This window comes from Dromaius novaehollandiae, chromosome 2 (assembly GCF_036370855.1).
Source record: "Dromaius novaehollandiae isolate bDroNov1 chromosome 2, bDroNov1.hap1, whole genome shotgun sequence".
NCBI lineage: Eukaryota > Metazoa > Chordata > Aves > Casuariiformes > Dromaiidae > Dromaius > Dromaius novaehollandiae.
In genome coordinates, this window is record NC_088099.1 from 31,919,760 (window position 1) to 31,938,580 (window position 18,821).

Here is an 18,821-nt window from a genome sequence, read left to right on the forward strand (position 1 = left end):
TGAAAGCAAGACTAGGAGTTTCCCACCAGGACCTACCAGTCACTTTTAGCTCTGATGGTTGCTATCAGTATTAGTGCCCAAGAAAAAGGATAGCACAAACACAACCTCTGCAGCTCTGTTTCCGCTGAGGATCTCCCAGACAAGTGAAATCTAGTAGCGGAAAGCTTTATATGATCTTGTGCTGGCAGCATTTCATTAATTAAGTGTTTTCAGCCATATGGAACCATAACATTATCTAATCTGACCCCCTGCCTATCGCATGATGTTTCATTTTACCAGTAAATCTCATATCATGCCCAGTAATTTAGGTCAGCCTAAAGCACACCAGAACCCAGGAGACCACTGTGTGCCCAAGGCGAGCAACAGGAGGTGCCAGGATGCCTTCAAAGGGGTTCAAACACACAGAGAAAAACTCAATTCCATCCAAGTCCAGCATAATAGTTAAAATCTCTTTTCCAGGAAGAAACCACTCTAACGGAAATGCCCACTCCACCTGAATCTAGACACTAAACAGGAATTACACAGGTTTTCAAAAGAAAGTCTGTAGTGAAAGGTATTGTTACGCTGCTCAGCAGAGTTGTATGTTACCACCTGACTCCAAACGAGGATTAGAAACACTGGCTGTTCCTTCACACGCTGCTGAGTTACATCAGGTGCTCAGCTGCCATTAAAGGACTTTGCAAATTACATGTGTTTCACCTAAGCAACAGTCAACATGTTTTCATTCTGAAATGACTGCTCTGGATCATACCAAAAGTCTCCCAAGAAGTCAGGTAAAATCCTTTTATTTTTTTAAACCATACAGTATTTCTCCAAAGTCAGCTAAAGCTTACAGTATAAGTTTCTTTTCTGAGGATGCGTAATGATAGCAAGTCGATATTACAAGTTGATGTAGGAGACTGAAATTCTCTGAAGGTTCTCTGACCTTTATTCAGCAAAATATTTAGCCTGGTTGCAATTTAGCAGCTTGGTGAGAGGCATGCCTTAAATGTTCAGAGGGCTGAAATAAAAGTTGTTTATCAACAATTGCTAAATAATAGGAACAACTCTAAAGAAAAATGGATCGGCATTTCTCGGTGGAAATAAACACCAGTCTTCATTAGACATGAAGTCTTGTTGTACTAAAAACCAAGACACTTCTGCTAGATATTGAGTGAGCAGAGATTTTCCAGTCAGTCAGTCATTCGTCCCAAGGAGAAAAGAAATCTCCTGGATAGCAAAGAGAAGTGCTGCAATGGCTGCCTCCAAGATGAGAACAAACCACCAAGGTCACTCTTACTCTAAAGGAAAAGATGTCTTTATTAGCAGCACTGGAGCACAAGAGGAAGAGCTTCAAACTCAGTTCAATAAAACCCTTATTTTAAAGACAAGAATATATCAGCTATTTGTGTGTCCCCATAGAAGTTATACAGCCAAGTTGACTTTGGCGGAGCTAACTAATACAAAAAGCAGGAGTTGTGAAGAAAAAAAAGGACTTGATTAGCTGGGCAATGATCCAGTGAGCAAGACACTGGAGGCTGCAAGTTCACAGCCGAAGAAGCTTAGGTAGAAATAATTTATAGCAAATTAAGTTAGGTCATGATAATGAAATTTAAAGGCAAGTGGGACATGATTTATTTTACTAAGGCTTGTTGAAAAGTGAAAACCAAGCAGAGCCAACAGGAAGGCTAATTTAACTCTGGTTACAGTTAGTACTGGCACTGAGATAAACTTAACTTGATGTATTTAGAATGGGAAAGGGAACTGAAGGACTGCTTTTCCTTTTAAATCCTTACTCTGCTCATGTAAATTGCAGGGGAAAGCAGGGCAAATTCTATGCTGAGTTGTGTGCAAGTTTCTAATATTTGTTTCCTAATTTTAAAGCACCCGCTCACTCGGCCCTCTGCCTGCACTCTTCTGCATGCTCACCCTCCTCCTCCCCAAGCCCTTGGTGCCCTGCAAGTTCTGTACCCACTACTGCTATCACATGAGGTAGTCAGTATGCCCCAAGCTCAAAGTCAGGACAGAATGCAATGAATGCAGTGAAAATGCATGATCCCAGCTGTCCACAGCGATCACAGCCCTTGGATCTCATCTCCAAAAGAGCAGGGGAGGACCCATTCCCTGCCATCCACGCTACCAATGCTCTCTGCCCACTGGTTCACTGGCAGCGCTGAAACCACTTCTCCTGCTGCCCCATAAGCACAGCCCCCTTCTGCTGGCACCTCCTCCAGCATCAGCCCTCTCCTGTTTTAGGCAGCTGTATGTTGGCCACTGTGGCACAACATTGAAACTGGGTCCAGGGGTCAATACGGGGGCCAATACTGCTTAATCTCTTCATCAGCGACCTGGAAGATGGGACTAAATGCACCCTCAGCAAGTTTGCAGATGATACACAGCCGGGAGGAGTGGCTGATACACCAGAAGCCTGTGCTGCCATTCAAAGGGTGGCTGGAGAGACAGGCAGAGAGGAACCTCATGAAGTTCAACAGAGGAAAATGCACCTAGGGAGGAATAATCCCACGCACCAGTACAGGCTGGAGGCTGACCTGCTGAAGAGCAGCTTTGCAGATCCTGGTGGGGGGGATCCTGGTGGACCATAAATTGACCATGAACTAGCAATGCATCTTCATGGCAAAGAAGACCAACGGCATCCTGGACTGCATTAGGCAGAGCTTCACCAGCAGGTCAAAGGAGGTGATCCTTCCCCTCTATTCAGCACTGGTAAGACCACATCTGGAGTGCTGGGTCCAGTTCTGGGCTCCCCAGTACAAGAAAGACATGGACTTACTGAAGTGAGTCCAGCAAAGGGACACAAAGATGATTAAGGGACTGGAGTACCTCTCATACAAGCATAGGTTGAGAAAGCTGGGACTGTTCAGCCTGAAGAAGAGAAGGCTCAGGGGGCAATCTTATCAGTGTGTATAAATGTCTGATGAGATGGTGTAAGGAAGACGGAGTCAGCCTCTTCTCAGTGATGTCCAGTGACAGGATGAGAGGCAATGGGCACAGACGGAAACACAGGAAATTCCCCTTGAACACAAGAAAACACTTTTTATTCTGAGGTGACAGAGCACTGGAATTGGTTGCCCAGAGAGGTTGTAGCGTCTCCATCCTTGGAGATATTCAAAACCCAACTGGACATGGTCCTGGGCAACCAACTCTAGCTAACTTTGCTTCAGCAGGGAGTTGGACCAGATCATCTCCAGAGGTCCCTTCCAAACACAACTATTCTGTGATTCTGTTCTGTGATTAATCCACCAAAAGTTTGGTACACTTTTGGATAGAGGTGAACCAGCTCCTGCACCATAACAGCATGGAGAGACACAGGCAATTGAAGAAGGCTGTGCCTGAGCTGCTGAGTGAGACCGGGGGGGGGGGGGGGTTAAGCTGAATACAAAATGCAGCAGTGTCTCGGCCATCTGGAGATGCCACCCTGGCCATGACAGGGCAGTGCCTAGGCAGGGAGAGGTGGAGACAGGCGCACAGATCCCCAACAGGCAAATCCACACAGGTGGCCAGTCTATTTTAAGATGAAATGAACTGTGACCATCACCTTGAGTCTGGAGGCCTGCTTCAGTGGGGGCTCACCTGCCGAGTTCGGACAGGATGGACACCAACATCTGCACTACAACCCCCCTGCCCGCCAGCAAGAAGTACAAGGGAGAAGGATGGAAATCCCTAATAGAAAATATGCTCTTGGTGGTGCTGTCCCTTTGCAGGTAACTAGAAAACAGCAGTGCAATCCTGTCACAGAAGCAACTGGGTGGCTCAGTGCCCCACACCAGTAAGAGGGAGGCTACCCTCCTTGTTTTTATTGTGGAGGGTTTTATGAGTTAACGCAACAGGTTATCAGGCAACAGCCCTAGCTTTGGCTTCAACTGTGAACAGTTGTGGTGCCACTATGTCCTCAACTGTCCCTCCTGCTATCCACCTGCCTCTCCCTCTTCACACTGTGAAAAATGGCAGTTGAATGGGAAAAGAAATAGCCACTTTATAATGGATGAATGCAGCAGTTTGCAAGAGGGACAGAGAGTAATGAAAAAGCGTTAATATTGAAGTAATAAAGCTTGTGGCCATTTTTCAGTCTGAAATGCATAACACCATAAAACAATGCTTAAGGCACTCACTTCTGTTCCAAACCACCTGCATGTTCAAGCACCCTGCTAATAGCACAGAAGTTGCTTATTACTAGCCTCATTTTAGTCTGATTCCAGGAGGGTAATAAAATAGAATTTTTTCACTCAGCACAAGAGCCCAGGTAGCCTCGGATTTTCTTCGGTATGTCTAGCTTTACTGTGTCAACTGCAATTCTTGTCCAGTCACTAATCCATTCATTGCTATAAAGATGTGTAAAAATCACTTTGGAGCAAATGGAAACCATCCCCAGTGCCTGGCATACAGATAAATGGCATACAGATGCCATTCATCCTGTTTGGTTCCTGAAACAACAACTCTTGGTGAGGTGTGTTTAATATAACTTATGATAGCTGCTTTCTCTGCCAGTATGTGTCCCTTGTATCCATGCACTTTCCCCAAAATGTCTTGGGTGGTGGAAGGTGAAATAAGATTCCTCTCCTGAGACAATTTCTTCCAAAAAACATAATGAAAAAGCAATGAAATGTAACGGCAGAGCAAATAAATGAAGGGAATAGCATTCTTTTGAAATTAAGAGTTATGCTTTACGTGTTTTTTTACTTGTTTGCATGTTTTTTAATAAAAGCATATGCATTCAAAGACACTCACCAGCTTTTTTTCCTCTCTGTCAGAAACAAACGCTAAGATTTAGGGGCTCCTTACAGAGATGGCCCAGCAACTAAGAAAGTTTTCATCTCACTGACAGGACTACTAATTCAAGGACAAAAAGACAGAGGACAGAAGAGTAGTGATACTTTCAGAAATCCTCAAGGCATGAAAAAAAAAAAAAAAGAGCATGTGGAATTGCAGGAAAAGCAAAGAAGAAAGAAAAGAAGAAACTGCCATCACACTCGTTCTGCTCTCACCACGAAGTGAGGAAGCCAGGCATGAGAGTTTTGTGGGGACGTCTGAGAGACCACACTGGCTCTGGAGCTACCTGGTGAATTCCCTGGAACCTGCAGTGCAGTGCAGTGAAACTGCCAACCATTAACACACATTCTAAGTTACACAGGCTTACCAGGAACTACATAGCAAGCCATGAATCAGCACACCATCAGCAGCATCAGCTTCCCATTGACTAACATGCCAGAGAGAGATGCGCTGATATGGTAAACAACCCATAGAGTGAAAAAGTATTACTCCATATTTACACATTTTCACCAAGAGAAGGGCACTGATAACTGCCCTCCTCCTTTTCCTCTTTTAGAAAATCAGGAAATTTCAAAGGTATCTTTACCGCTTTCATGCATGCAAGCCCTGTATCTGATTACTTGTGAACAGTCCAGGGCACCCACAGAAATCCACATGGGCTATGTACTATGAAGAACAGTAAAACAAATGGTAAAACAAAACCATGTTCCTTGAGAGAAGCATTTTCAGACCTACTTCTTTCCATGCTCCCCATCATAGGAAATGTTACACTGTTCATTCTCCTTCCCTTAGTTGCCTAAGACGCAGTGCCACACTGCTGCAGTAATACTGCAATGAATTCTCTGGGGTTAAAAAAACTGCTTCCCACAATCTTGAGGAAGAGCACACAAGGCACCTCATAAAAGGAAGGCTAGGAAGAGTGACATGTGCCACACTGAATGTGAAGAAATAAACCCAGATAGTCTCCTGACTTTCACAGCCACCACAGAAGTTGAGGAGAGACCATGTGCGAGTATCCATGGCATGGTTGTACTACAGCAGGCCAGGAGACTGTGTGCTAGCAAGCACGTGGTTACTCAGTGCAAAGTCCTACAAAGCCATTATGACAGCTCACTTTGCCCATTTGCCTTCTCACTGGGAAACACGACTTTTCCTTTCTCTTCCCACCAAAGAAACTGTCATCTTATAAATGAGAGTTCTCAAATTCTTCAGTGCTGCAACATTGAGATGTACTTTGTCTGAAGAATACATATTAAACGAAACATGTGGAAGTGCCAAGTCAAAAATCAGTACAACTTCATCTACAAAGTTAACTCACCATACCATCATTTCATATTATTAAATACTGTTATGGTTGCACAAACAACTTCATTAAGAATGAGTGGTTAATTCATCATCAATGATTTTAACGGCTGCTTTAATGTGACAATCATTTATTTATAATGAAATAAATACTAGCCTTCTCTTGGAATGCTGGTAGCAAAATCAGATAAAAATATTCAATTTATAACCTTCTAATAATTATTTTATCTAAAGTTAGCAAGATATTCCCCATGCAAAATTCTGTATTACAAATTTACTCAATAAAATGCACACCTGGCTCAAAACTTGAGAGAGATGAAGGAAAAAAAAGAGAAAAAAATCAGTTCACATCCTTCTCTTCACAATGGCATTCTTTCAGTTTAGTTATTTTTTATTTCTGCTGTGTTTTTCAATAATGTTTGTATTAAAGGTGTTGCTGCCATTTAAGTGGATTTTAAAATATTATTGGAGTGTACATGTTTTCTTATAAAATGGAATTTTATGAAAGTTATTTTTTATAAAATCTAACTTTTCAAAAACTTTAAAAAAATGTTAAAAATCCTGCAGAAATAAAATGAATTTGGATAAACCTTTATACAATATGACAATGTTTGCTTAAAATACAAAATTTTAGATAACACCTCTATTTTTCTGTCTTACTAAAAAGATGACATTTTTCCATCAGAATTTCTTCCATCTGAACCTTTCAATCAGTCCTCCTCAAAACGAAGGGAAGCTGGTCCTTCCTGATGCTGATGGTCACAGCAACTTGTGAGCAGAGCTACGAAGTGGCCCCACTTGATGCTGCTTTGTTGCAGACCTAGCTACAGTGGCAGAACTTCATTCTCCAGGAGAAAGACAACACGTGAGAGCTTCTGAGACAACACGTCTGATACGGGGCACATCAGAAACGGAACTCAATGAGCAAAACACACAGCGCGACTCTGGCTTACAAGACATGCAACAATGAAGATATGCTGAAGGAAGCAAATGACCATTTTGCATAACATTGCCAGCAGAAAGCAGTCTTAAAGATTGCATAACTCCTCTTGCAAATAATTACCGCGACACAGGCAATCTTCCACGCTTTTTAGGACAGCGCCATGGTTCCCGCCCGCACCCTTTCCCACTGTGTGTGGGAAGAGGAGCTGTTGCTGTCAGACCTTTGCGTGGCGCTACGCTGACTCCTTATTGCTCCTTAGGCTCCAGAGAGCCACTGGCTGTTGAAGGAACCCTAAGAAACCGAAGGGCTTTTCTAAAGTTACTATTAGCCTACAGTCAGCGGAGGTGTGCTGGGAGAGTAGAGGCACCCTGCAGAAGATGGGCAGCTCTTCAGTTCGCAGGCCGTTCAATGGGAATACTCACATTTCTCTTTGAAAGACAGGGCTGACTTACGCTTCCCATTGGTGGTACAGAGGGAAGATCGGTGTTTTGGTCCTGTTAGCTGTGGGATTACCAAGCTGCTGCAGGGCTTTGAGCTCCGCAGAAGCCGGGAGCCTGAAATCTGCCTCCCACCATGGCCACATCCGTATTCGGAGAGGCAGCAGCTCCTGGAGCCCAGCACCTGCCTAGCTCGGGAGCTGTCAGGTCCCTGCCGAGCCGCAAACGGCATCTTCACTTTTTTCCCCTTTCCCAGTTTGACAGCCGCACAGAAATGCTTGTAGACTGGGACTGTTATGCCTGCGCTAGCGTAAAACAGCTCGGCTCAGGCGCAGGTGACATCTCTCGACTGTAACACGAGCGTGACGGCAGACTAATTCATCTTGCTGCCGTGACACATTAAAGCTAGCTTTGAAATCTCCACGTTGCCTGTAGTCACTTCTGTTACACACCCCTGCGCAGCCAGCGCGCAGCCAGGCCAGCACAGCAGAGACGGAAAGCACAGAATAACCACATTTTGGGTAGATTCATACTCCTTTGTGCACTAGAACTATTTTTTTTTCCAATGTAACCATGGAAAGACATTAATAGTTTAGCTTTAAATACCACTCTACCAACAGACTTTAAATCTATTTAATACACATATTCTGCAAAGAACTGGTTTGCATTTAAAGCACTATAAGCATATCTCTGGTATACAGAGATACAGTAGTCTGAGGGCCTAGACTACTACCAGAGAAAAGGCAGTCAATTTAAAAGATGTTTCTTTCTTTAATACTCTGTTCTCAGGACTAGACAAATCCAGAGGTCTTTTCCATACTCAGCCATTCTGTGATTATGTCCAAGTATGTTAAACAAAACATCTGCAAGAACTACAGTTCAGGGAAAAATATCTAAATGTAGTGAATAACTTCAGTTACTTGAGAGAGAGTGAGTTCCACACCTTGCAGTACACCGTTTAAGTCCTACTGAACCATGCTTTTGTTTCCTGTTCATGTCATACATGGCTGTAAAGTCTATGTTGTCCGTATGGAAAAGATGCATTTCACAGGGCACTTCACTTACAACAGGGAGTTATACACACATGCCCCCAAAAGCAGAATTTAGGTGTAAAAGTTTTGCACCCTTTAGCTAGGTTTATGAAACTTCCTAATATTGAGCATAGTTTCCATTACTCCAGTGTGGGTAAAAATGGCCAATCATAGATGTTTGACATTAAAAATATTAATGGTAAGGCACATACGTGTAAAACATTAATTAAAATTATGCTGATTAACACAGCAACAGTCCTTCCTGAGAAATGACTGCATTAGCAAACAAATATTGAAGCTGCACAATTGTTGTATTGCTCTATGATACTATACTGTAAACAAATTTTAACTCATATCAACATCTAAAAGCAAAGAGCCACATCTGTAAATATTTATTCATGTCACTAAATTTTAATAAAAAAATTGAGTAAGAATTACTCAGTTGACAACATCATAATATGCCCTAATAAATGCACATACAAAGAAATTATCTGGAAACTCTTGAAAGGAGAAGATTATTTTTGAAATGACAGCAAGTCACACATGGCCAAACTTTTGGCAAATAAATCCATAAATAGCTAATGAACCGATTAAGTGATTAACTGATTTCAATGCATCAAACACTAATTTCAGTGCCTACTTTCCTGCAACTCGTTTTAAGAACACTATCCAAAAGGAAGGAAGGAAGTTGAAGCTTTTTTTTAAAGCTTTTGGGCATGAAAAATGACACTCAAAGTGACCAAAAAAACCCCATATTTTCATTGTTTTTCAAAACAAAATTATAGAACAAAATCCCATAAAGTATAGCTAGAAGGCTTAAAAAACAAAAAAGATCCTGAACTTTGTCCCTGCTTAAGTAGCAGGTAAACCTTCTCTGTGATTTCAAGAGAGGCTGAACTGAGCTATGGTGGAGCAAACTTTCTAAAATTCCACCTTTTGTTACCAATTTTAAAAACTTAATCAAATGGACTGTAGTAAGAAATAGTTTTCCCTCCTTCATTTACAACCCTGTCTTAGAATTCCAGTTCCTGTCCCTCTACAGAAACAGATGCAATATCTGCCAAGGGAAAAGTACTCTGCAGAAACAAGGCACCAAAGTTTTCTCTGGAGTCTCCTGTTGGGTTTGTACCCCTAAAAGGAAACAGAGATTTTATCCTGCTGGTCCCCAGCTTGACAAACTGAGCCCTTTGATCTGCTGGGTATCTTGTGACCACATTTACTCAGGGGTTCTTTGTGGCTTTCTCCTACCATTTTTCCAGCACAGTCAGCAGAATTATTTTCATCAGTCAAATTTGCTATCAGGCTATTGGCCTAACAAGTTAAAACAAAAGTTCATGCATTGCAGGTTGTTGAAGCAGGACTTTTCACCTCTGCTCTATACTTCTATACAGGTCTCCAGATGATTTGCAGATGAGAATGGGAGCACTATGGCTGGCCAGCTTTTATCCATGACCAGCAAGGGACTCAAGGCTGGAGATAACCTTGCATGTAAACAACGGAGCTACATCACAAGGCCATGTAGTTCATGCTCTGAAAAAAAAAGCACCACCTCAATTTTAAAGCTTACAATAACAAAAATATCTTTAAAATTTATCAAGGACTGAGGGCAGACAAATTACTTGCAAAGGCCTTAAACAGTTTTGTTTTACATTTCACAGTATTAAGTTTAATTTCTATTTCTGTTTTATGCTGAATACAAAGTTCCTTTAAGCACCAAGTCTAAAAAAGGCAGCCCACTACATACTTGTGGCAGCCTTGCCCACAGCCCTCACCGCAGACTGCTGGCGATCACCACATACCCTGTGCTGCTGACATTGCTTCTCATGGGAGAAAGGGCTGATAGCAGGGAAACAATTAAGCACACTGTGGTTTAGGTAACGATCAACCGGCGAGATGCGGCTGCCACTTAGCTATTACATACTCCAGCAGAGGTAAAGCAGACTGGTAGAGCAGTGTAGGGGTTTTTTTGTATTTTTGCCCATCGGGTTTCACAGCCTCTTTACATGCCTTTCCCCCTCCTCTGTGAAAATGTTCTTTCTGTTCCAGTTAGCCTTATTAACTTAAACCCACCTAGAAAGCAATTTCCTAGACAATTTTTCTGTTTCTATGTGTTAACTTATTTCTCTGTTTATTTCACTTTGCTGTATCTTCATTTCATTCAATACATGTAAGAATGGTATATATGAAAAACAATGCAGAAAAGAACCCTGGAGGAAATATTGTTAGGGGACTACAAAAACAAACATAATATATGTATGTCAAGCAAAAGAAATATAACTAAAGTACCTATGCAAAGGACAAAATGAAGAGTTATTCTGATCCTTTAATTAAATCTTGGCCAAAATAGTTTTTTCGAGTAGCATTATTTAATTCATAGGTCCATGTATAAGAAATTCAAGGGTCCAGCTATCACTTGTAAAAACATTACTTGGTGTATTCATGCATGACTATGTAAAGTAAGCAAGAGTCAACGTTATGGTAAAGAAAAGAACACCAGCAAATGGAAGTCATACTCAGTTTAAGTAAATATTTTGCTACTTCATAAAAGCCAAATCCATGTATTTTCTCAGCCTTGCTTTAAGGGTTATTGGGAAGTTATCCTGCTGTTTTAGTCTGCTTTACATAAAATTACGCAAAAAGTTTGTGTTCACATAACACTGAATGAATTAAGTGCTTTTTGCATTTTACAAGTTGTTTGTGACTAACATTTTAGCTCTCTCAAAAAGGTGAAGAACAAATACAATCAGCCAATGTCTTTGTGCATGGCCTATGAGCATGGCCCATCCTCTGCAGAGACAAATTTCACCGATCTCGGTCAGCAAGCTGTAATGGCATGTGGTAAAACTATGATATGCACCAAAAGCTTACAGTCTCATTAATTTGTAGCAAAATACAACAGACTATGCTCTCTGAAAAACAGCAATTTTGATATCCCACACAACATTTGGATGGCTTCTCTTTCTGACCTTGATGTTTCACATCCAGTCCCTGCACACCATTTTCCCCCTTTTCCCTAAATTCTAAACATTTACCCTACTTTTACTTCTTCTGCGCTTCAGTAGTGACAGTTTCTTCCTTTACACTCCTACATACGGTATGCAGAAGCTGTTAAGCAGAATTAGTCCACACTCCTCCTTCAAATCAGTCACCATTGGCTAAAAATTTTTCAGCAGAATATCATATCCAAGAATCCAACTGACTTCACAGTTGCAAAAGCTCAAGAGAAGCCAGACTATTAAATGAAACAGAGAAGGGAAGTGTTTGTATCTGATATTCCAACATGCTTTTCTTTTGATTGAAAAAAAAAAACCTAATAAATTATCATTATAAACTGGATGGCTAGATTCAGAGCTGGGTTTTCTGTCACTCCTGCAAACACCATTTGGCAGTCAGGGTGAAGAAAGGTTTTACAGAGGATGGAGGCTATGCACACCCTCCAATGGCCACAAGGAGTGTTTGCTAGGGGAGGACTGATGCCAAGTGGCTTCAGGAGGAAGGGGCATGAACCAGCATTTGGAAGATGGGCTGCCTGCACTCAGCATATACTTCTTATGCTGTTTTCAGTGACCGTAAGGGCACAATCTGAGGGCAAGTGACAACACAAACATTGTCTGGTATCACCTGGCTGTCTGGCTCTGCACAATGCAAAGATCCAGGGTAGTTCAAAGGGACAATATCAACAAGAGTGGTCTCCTAGACCTTCACCTAAATAAGGAAAAAGATTCCTTATTTACCCTAAGCATAAAGCTACTCTTCAAATTCCATGACAAGTCTTTACTACAAGTTCCCCTTTACCATTCAAAGCTAGCAGATATGAACTTGAAAATGAACATGCTAAATTACTTAGAAAAATAAAACCATGTAGTTTTCATAGATCAAGCGAGGTACAAACATCAATATAAGCAATTCCCCCCACAAAAGACAAAATCATAGCCTGATAATTCTTTCAGATGCAGTCCACTAAAATTTCATTTAATAGTGAACAGGAACAACTGGTTTTAAAGTGACAATCTAACCTCAAAGTGCTATTTTTAAAAAATGAAATAAAAACACTGGAAGAGATACCAGGAAGAAAAAAAGTGACATTGGAAAACTGACAGATTCTGGAAGATGAATAATTCAAGGCTGAATGTCCCTCCTTCACCATTTGTTAGGACCACATGGCAAGAGGAGAAAACCAAGATGTGCAGTATCTGAAACCCAGGTCAAAGAACAGAAGAAACTGGTGGATAATAAAGAAATCATCTATTTTGTAAGTGCTGATTTACTGAGTAACTTCAAGCCTGGAAGCATGTTACCCCTTCTTGCAGAGAGACTGAAAAAGATCAACTTGCCTAGTTTACATACAGGGGCAGTAAAACATCCGGAGTGTAGGATCCACATGGAAAATAAGCTTAATCCCAGGCGATGATGTAGGAAGAAGAACCTCTGTGGGACACCTTTAATTTTCTCCTCCACATTAGGAGGAGGATGGTGCAATTCCAGGAAGAAGCAGTCACAATTTCTCCCTCCATACTTTGTTTTTTCACCGCTCACTTCTGCATTTTCTGCCCTCCTGAGATGGGTATTCACACCTACTGGAAGCTCCTAAGTCACGTGGGGATGTATGTCACAAAAACTGCTCTTCTACACAAAACTCCTGCAAATGCAGTGGACATCCCACCACGATTTCTTTCTTTACATGGATTTCCCCAGGCGGTAAGGATGCTGCCTTTGGTGGTTTCGCTACCCCCCATTTCAGCACCTCTCCAATTCTGCACACTTCTGACTCTTTCTCACGTGTATTAGAAAGCAGCACAGAGCATCTTCTTACCTCCTTTGCACCTACTGTGAAGCCCAATAGATGCATAACAAAACAGATAAACGATAAGAAAGAATTAGTTTAATTACAGCAGCTCCTCCCTTCCTCCCCCTCCCCCCACCCCGTAAAAAAGCTTCCCTGTGGAATTCAGATCCACCAGGAATGCTGTAAACGCTTCTTGTTAGCTCCTTGTACAAGCTGGGATCAGAATGGACTAGGATCACATGCAACTATCCAGTGAAGCAAAGGAATGAGTCATCAGTCTGCAAGCTGAACAACAGACCACATTGTAAATTCAGACCAAGGTAAGCACAGTAATGAATGAAATGCCAGTTTCTAAATTACACCTCTGGAGAAAGCAGTCTAGCAAGGCAACTTGTAAACATACCTACCTAGCCTAGCACTAAAAAGTGTTCAGGGAATCCACTGAGGCATTTAGAGAAAAACTCCATGGAATTTAAGGGGGAACAGATCTCACTGAAAAATGTCCAAAACAGCTCTAGGAATTCAATTACAGGAATATAGATCTCTGTAACTTTCTTGCTCTAGTCTTGTGTCCTATGCTCTTACAGGTTGGCATAAATATTACAGATTAGGAAAATGTCATTTTCTAATAAACTAAGTACTTTAAACTAATTTAGGGAGAATTCTATTAGTTTTGTCCCTAATAAGATCAGCGCAATTTTCCCCATAAAGGGGAAAAAAGACAATAATGGAAATGCTCTCTCCTTTTGGATTCAAGCATTTTCTTCCCTGACTAAACAAAGATAACATGCTCTCATAAAATGTGAATATTTCCCACCAACCTAATTGACAAAATAAGGCTCAAATTCTGTTTGCAGTTTCATTGGTCTAAATGCAAGTAATCTAGGTAATAACTTCAGATTTCTATCAAAGCAACAGAAAGCAAAACATGTCCCAAAAGATTTACACTCTGATTACTGACAATAAGCTCAGATAACACAGCCCCATCTGCTCAATATTACACCAAGAAAGAGGTGGGCAGGCTCAGAGAAAGTTGCACATAGTGGTTTCACTCCTATTCACAATTTACCCCTACTGTTTCACTCACCCACTCCCTCTTCACCAAAGCATGAAATGGCAGTTGCTTAGATTTACGCTGTTCAATATTCAACTACTGCCATCACAAATTACTAAGTAAATTAACAAAATGCCACCGTTCCACATAATAGCTCCCAGACATCATGCTAGCCAAATGTATATTCAGATGTTTCACTGGCCTCTCAAATTCTTCTGCCCTCTCACCACATCAAGCATACTTCTCCCTCAAATCCTCACCTGCACCTACAACTCTCTGAGCACTGCATCCCATGAATTACCCCTTCAGCTACTGCATGCTACAGATCATGGTTACCACTTTCGTATGAACCCTATCTGCAGCAAATGCAAAGTTGTCTGAGCTAGCTTAGCCCTCAGTGAGAGACGGAAAGAAGTGGGAAGAAAGAAGGCCTGCGAATAGGGCCTTTTAGCTCAGTTCTTACGAAAACTTCTCCACCTGGTGACTGCTGGCTAAGGAGCAAGATTCATAAGTTTAATTTAGATGGCACTGTGCTAACTAGCCCTTTATTTTAGCACAGATGTGCTGCAACACAAAACCTGGGTAGGGTGAACAAGCTCAAAGGGCATGGCTGAGAAGGGTGAGGGGCTCATCAAGAAAAACAATACTGAAGATACATTAACGGGAAGAGCGCTCAAAATGGGGCAGCATAGGACGGTACATCATTTAGGGACTTCCAATATGCACCAGCATGTCCTAAAGAGGGAATATTTCTAAACTTTTGTATTGATACTTCCAAGCCTATGTTTCAATAGATTAATAGGGAGATAAATCTGAAGGATATAAAAACTACTTCCCTTCCCCTCCTATTTGGACCTGCTTCTTCACTTACTTCTTCTCTTTTCCAGTTTGCTCAAATTCCATCTCTGTTTCATGGCTTCTAATTAACTTGCTCCTCACTGCAAGTATTTGTAGTACAACCAACTGGGAGAGGAAAAAGCACAGGGACACGTGATGAATACAAGGAACAAACGATGGCTATGAGAAAGGCCCACTCTAGGCGCCAGACTACATAACTTCTGGGCAGGATGGAAAGGCATTAGGGTATTTCTCCTTCTTGTTCACCTCCTTCTGGCAGCATGAAAACACAATAGGCTGTGAAATATTGTTTTCCCACCAGATTGCAGCCATGCCACACCTATCCTACAGGGACCTAGAGCATCCCTGCCACATACACAATTAAATTCTGTCAAGGCACAACTGACAGAGCACGTGGCACACTTGAATTTAGCATTAGCAAAACACCAATAGCTGCTGGACAGACTTGGATTAAATTCTACTCCAAAAGTATGTTCACTATCCTAGAAATAAAGCAGCAGCAGTGAATAATAATTATTAATTGTTCAGCTCTGAATATTTTCAAATCTATACAGACTGACTTGGAAGGACAGCTCCTCTTCTACAATAGGAACTCCAAAAAGAAGCTTTTTTGTGAAGAGGACAACCATTTAAGATTGTAGACATTAGCTCTACATTTCCTTTTAAACTGTTCAGACTTTGGAAGCAGAAGAAATTAAATCTCAGTACATAAAACTGCAACTCAAATGTTAGCAGCAGCCCAGCAAAACCCTCTTGCACACGTTCTTGTGAGTTAAAAAACAGATCTACTATGAGGCACAGCATGTACCTCATGGCAACAGTGCAGATTTATGCTTCTGTTCCCTGGGAAATCACGGCTATGTAAAATGATACGACTAGCTTTACAGGTCAAGGTAAAATCTATTGCCCCGAAACAGACCGAAAATGGAAAACTGATCTAGCAGTCTAAATGCACAGTGCTATCAGAAGGGCTTGAAAGGTAGCATACACCATAGCTGATTCTTACAGTTAAAATGGCACAGTCGATCCCTTTCCTTGCATACTCCCCCATTTGACAACTTTTTTTTTTGCTTTACATTTTTCTTGCTTTTCAGCCTTTTGGAAACCTCACACAAGATGGGAAAAGATATCACATTTCCCGTGGAACAAAACTGGCTTACGACACATCGTTTAATTCCAAAAATACCTAATTTATTAATTTGACACTACTCCTGTCATCAAGACTTTAATTTCTAATACCATCTTTTCCAGATACACTTAAAATTTTTTTCTGCTTCAGCCATCTAATTTATATGGCTTTAAGATTCTTCCTGCTCACCTCAAAGTCTTTCACATGTGAGACTCCTGAAACGCTGGGGTAAAGTTTGTGCGAGTCTCTTGTTTAATATACCATGTTCTCATCCTAGTAAGTAACTATTAGTGAGCTGCCTTTCTAATCCAACACCTTGCATTTTTTTTCCTATCTTGTCTTGACTTCTTTTTCCCTTTGTTTGCTGTGCACTCATTTTTCCGCCACCCTCACATTTGTTACTTTTTCCTTTTACCTTGTTTCTGCTTTCTGGATTTCTGTGCCCCTCCTCCTCTTTACCACCAGGCTATTATGCACGCTGCAAGGTACTGAAAATCTTAGGAAAGATGACAGCAATGATTCTATACAATATTCTCCAAGTCCAGGAGTTTGGACCTGCAACTGTTTGGGCAAGTGCCTAAAACAAAAATGGGGCATTTTCTGTAAGAGATGTGCTTCTACAAGTGTATAAACTCTATGCCCTCCTACCTTCTCGAGAATTAGAGCTGTTTTGCTCTTCATGTAAACAGGTAAGGATAGAGGGAGGTAGAACACCTGGATACAATGAAATGCTTTACAAAATCTTCTGGGGGACATCCCCAGATTTCCACTGGTCAGAGAACTGTGAGATCCAGCGGCTTGCAGGACTGTGGCCTTCCCAGTGAATTTTAGGAGTTGCACACCAACTCAGGTAAGTTAGACATTTTATCTTCACAACAGCCCTTACTGCATCAAATATTATGTATATCTTACAGAAGGCAGAAGAATTATTTGCAGAGCTAGTATGAAAATGCAACAATCCCTTGTTTTCTGCTTCCCATAATCCTGAGCTAACCATTCAGTGATCTAAGACTGGGAGACAGCAGATCAGCAGGGACTGGAGACAGTGCTTCTGCTGTCAATGCCACCACAGGGAATATTGTCACATACTGACCTAGGACCTCTGTCTTTTCTTTATCTCCTTTATTATACATCTTTTTCTCACCCTGCATCCCCTAATTACACATATGCACAATCAAATGACCTGCTGCTATGTTTTTTCACAGAAAATCCAAAAGCCAAATTCCCTACTCTCAGAATTTGATGGTGCATATAATAATGGGATGGAAACCCAGAAAACAGAAAACCACTCAAAACTACAGGCTGCTGCCATCATCTTTCATCTCTAAATCAGCTCCAAATTAAAATATCAAAAGGAAAGAATGCTTCACAGAGATATAAATACTGGTCATTATTCTTCATGTCCTTCCATACACAGCCATTTGCACTTGTGAAAGACAATTACAAAACATTATGCTGACTCTATGCATCACCACATCAGAACAGTGGATGTAATATACCAACACATTCGCTTTGCACTGCTCTCTTTGACTATACAGGGACAGCGGGGAAGAATGCAAACCGATACTTGCAATTTTAAAAAAAATCCCTTTCCATAACTTAAAAAACCTCCTTTCCCATTCATTTTTGTTCAGTCTTAGAATTAACCTCTCTTCTCGGTCTCATCATCATAAATCAGAACACCACCATTCACTGTCACGAAGCTGCATATCCTGAAACACACGGGTGAAAAGCAAAGCTTTTTGGACCAGATCCTGTGGATGGACAATGGCTCCCCAGGGAAAGCAGCCCACTTGTGCTGTGTGAGAGGTCAGGGGGCACAGGATTGTACAGCAGTCTTGCGGTTTCTGGGTCCGAGTTCAGTAAAGGGAAAACAATGGCAGGTGCCCGTAGCCGCTGTGGGACATCTGTGGAGTCACTCCATGGCATTGCATGTGTGGGTTGAGACCACTCTTACTTTTTCTTCCCACATGCTTGGGTAAGCAGCTCAACTAAATGCACACACCACTGGCATGGAGATTTTGCTTTGAATGAGCTCTTCATAGCGTATATATTGACCAATTCAACCAAAAAACACACACCAGTTCTGCCCATCACCTATGAATGAATTGAACTGAAGGCCCACAGCCCACTTTGAGAAAACGGCCTTGACTTGGGCAAGCAGCCCTAAAAGAAATACAAGGGAGGAAAAGCTGGAAGATGCGTCTCCATGGAGCCAAACAGACACTTCGTCATGTCCTTCTCAATAACTATTGTTTTTTTCTGCTAAGTTTGCCTAATCCTTTGCAGAAGGGGGTATGGCAATACAATTTATTAAACACAATTTATTAAAAAGAAAAAAAATTAAACAAATCCTTTTTGAAGATTAAACTGGTAAAGCTATAAAGCCTGAAATACTCTAAAAAAATTCAGATTATAGATTTTACCCAGAACTACTTCATTACACACCTCATGTGTGCAAATTTATTACAAGAAAATGTTACCTAATTGAATTTATTATGCTTTGACTTTTTT

At 41.4% G+C, this 18,821-nt stretch overlaps 1 protein-coding gene across 4 annotated transcripts in view; it reads right to left on the minus strand.

Annotated features, from left to right (window-relative positions):
* The window catches only part of LRRC3B (leucine rich repeat containing 3B), a 173,559-nt gene that overhangs the window by 11,408 nt on the left and 143,330 nt on the right, over positions 1–18,821 (minus strand). The gene's annotated exons all lie outside the window — the stretch shown is intronic.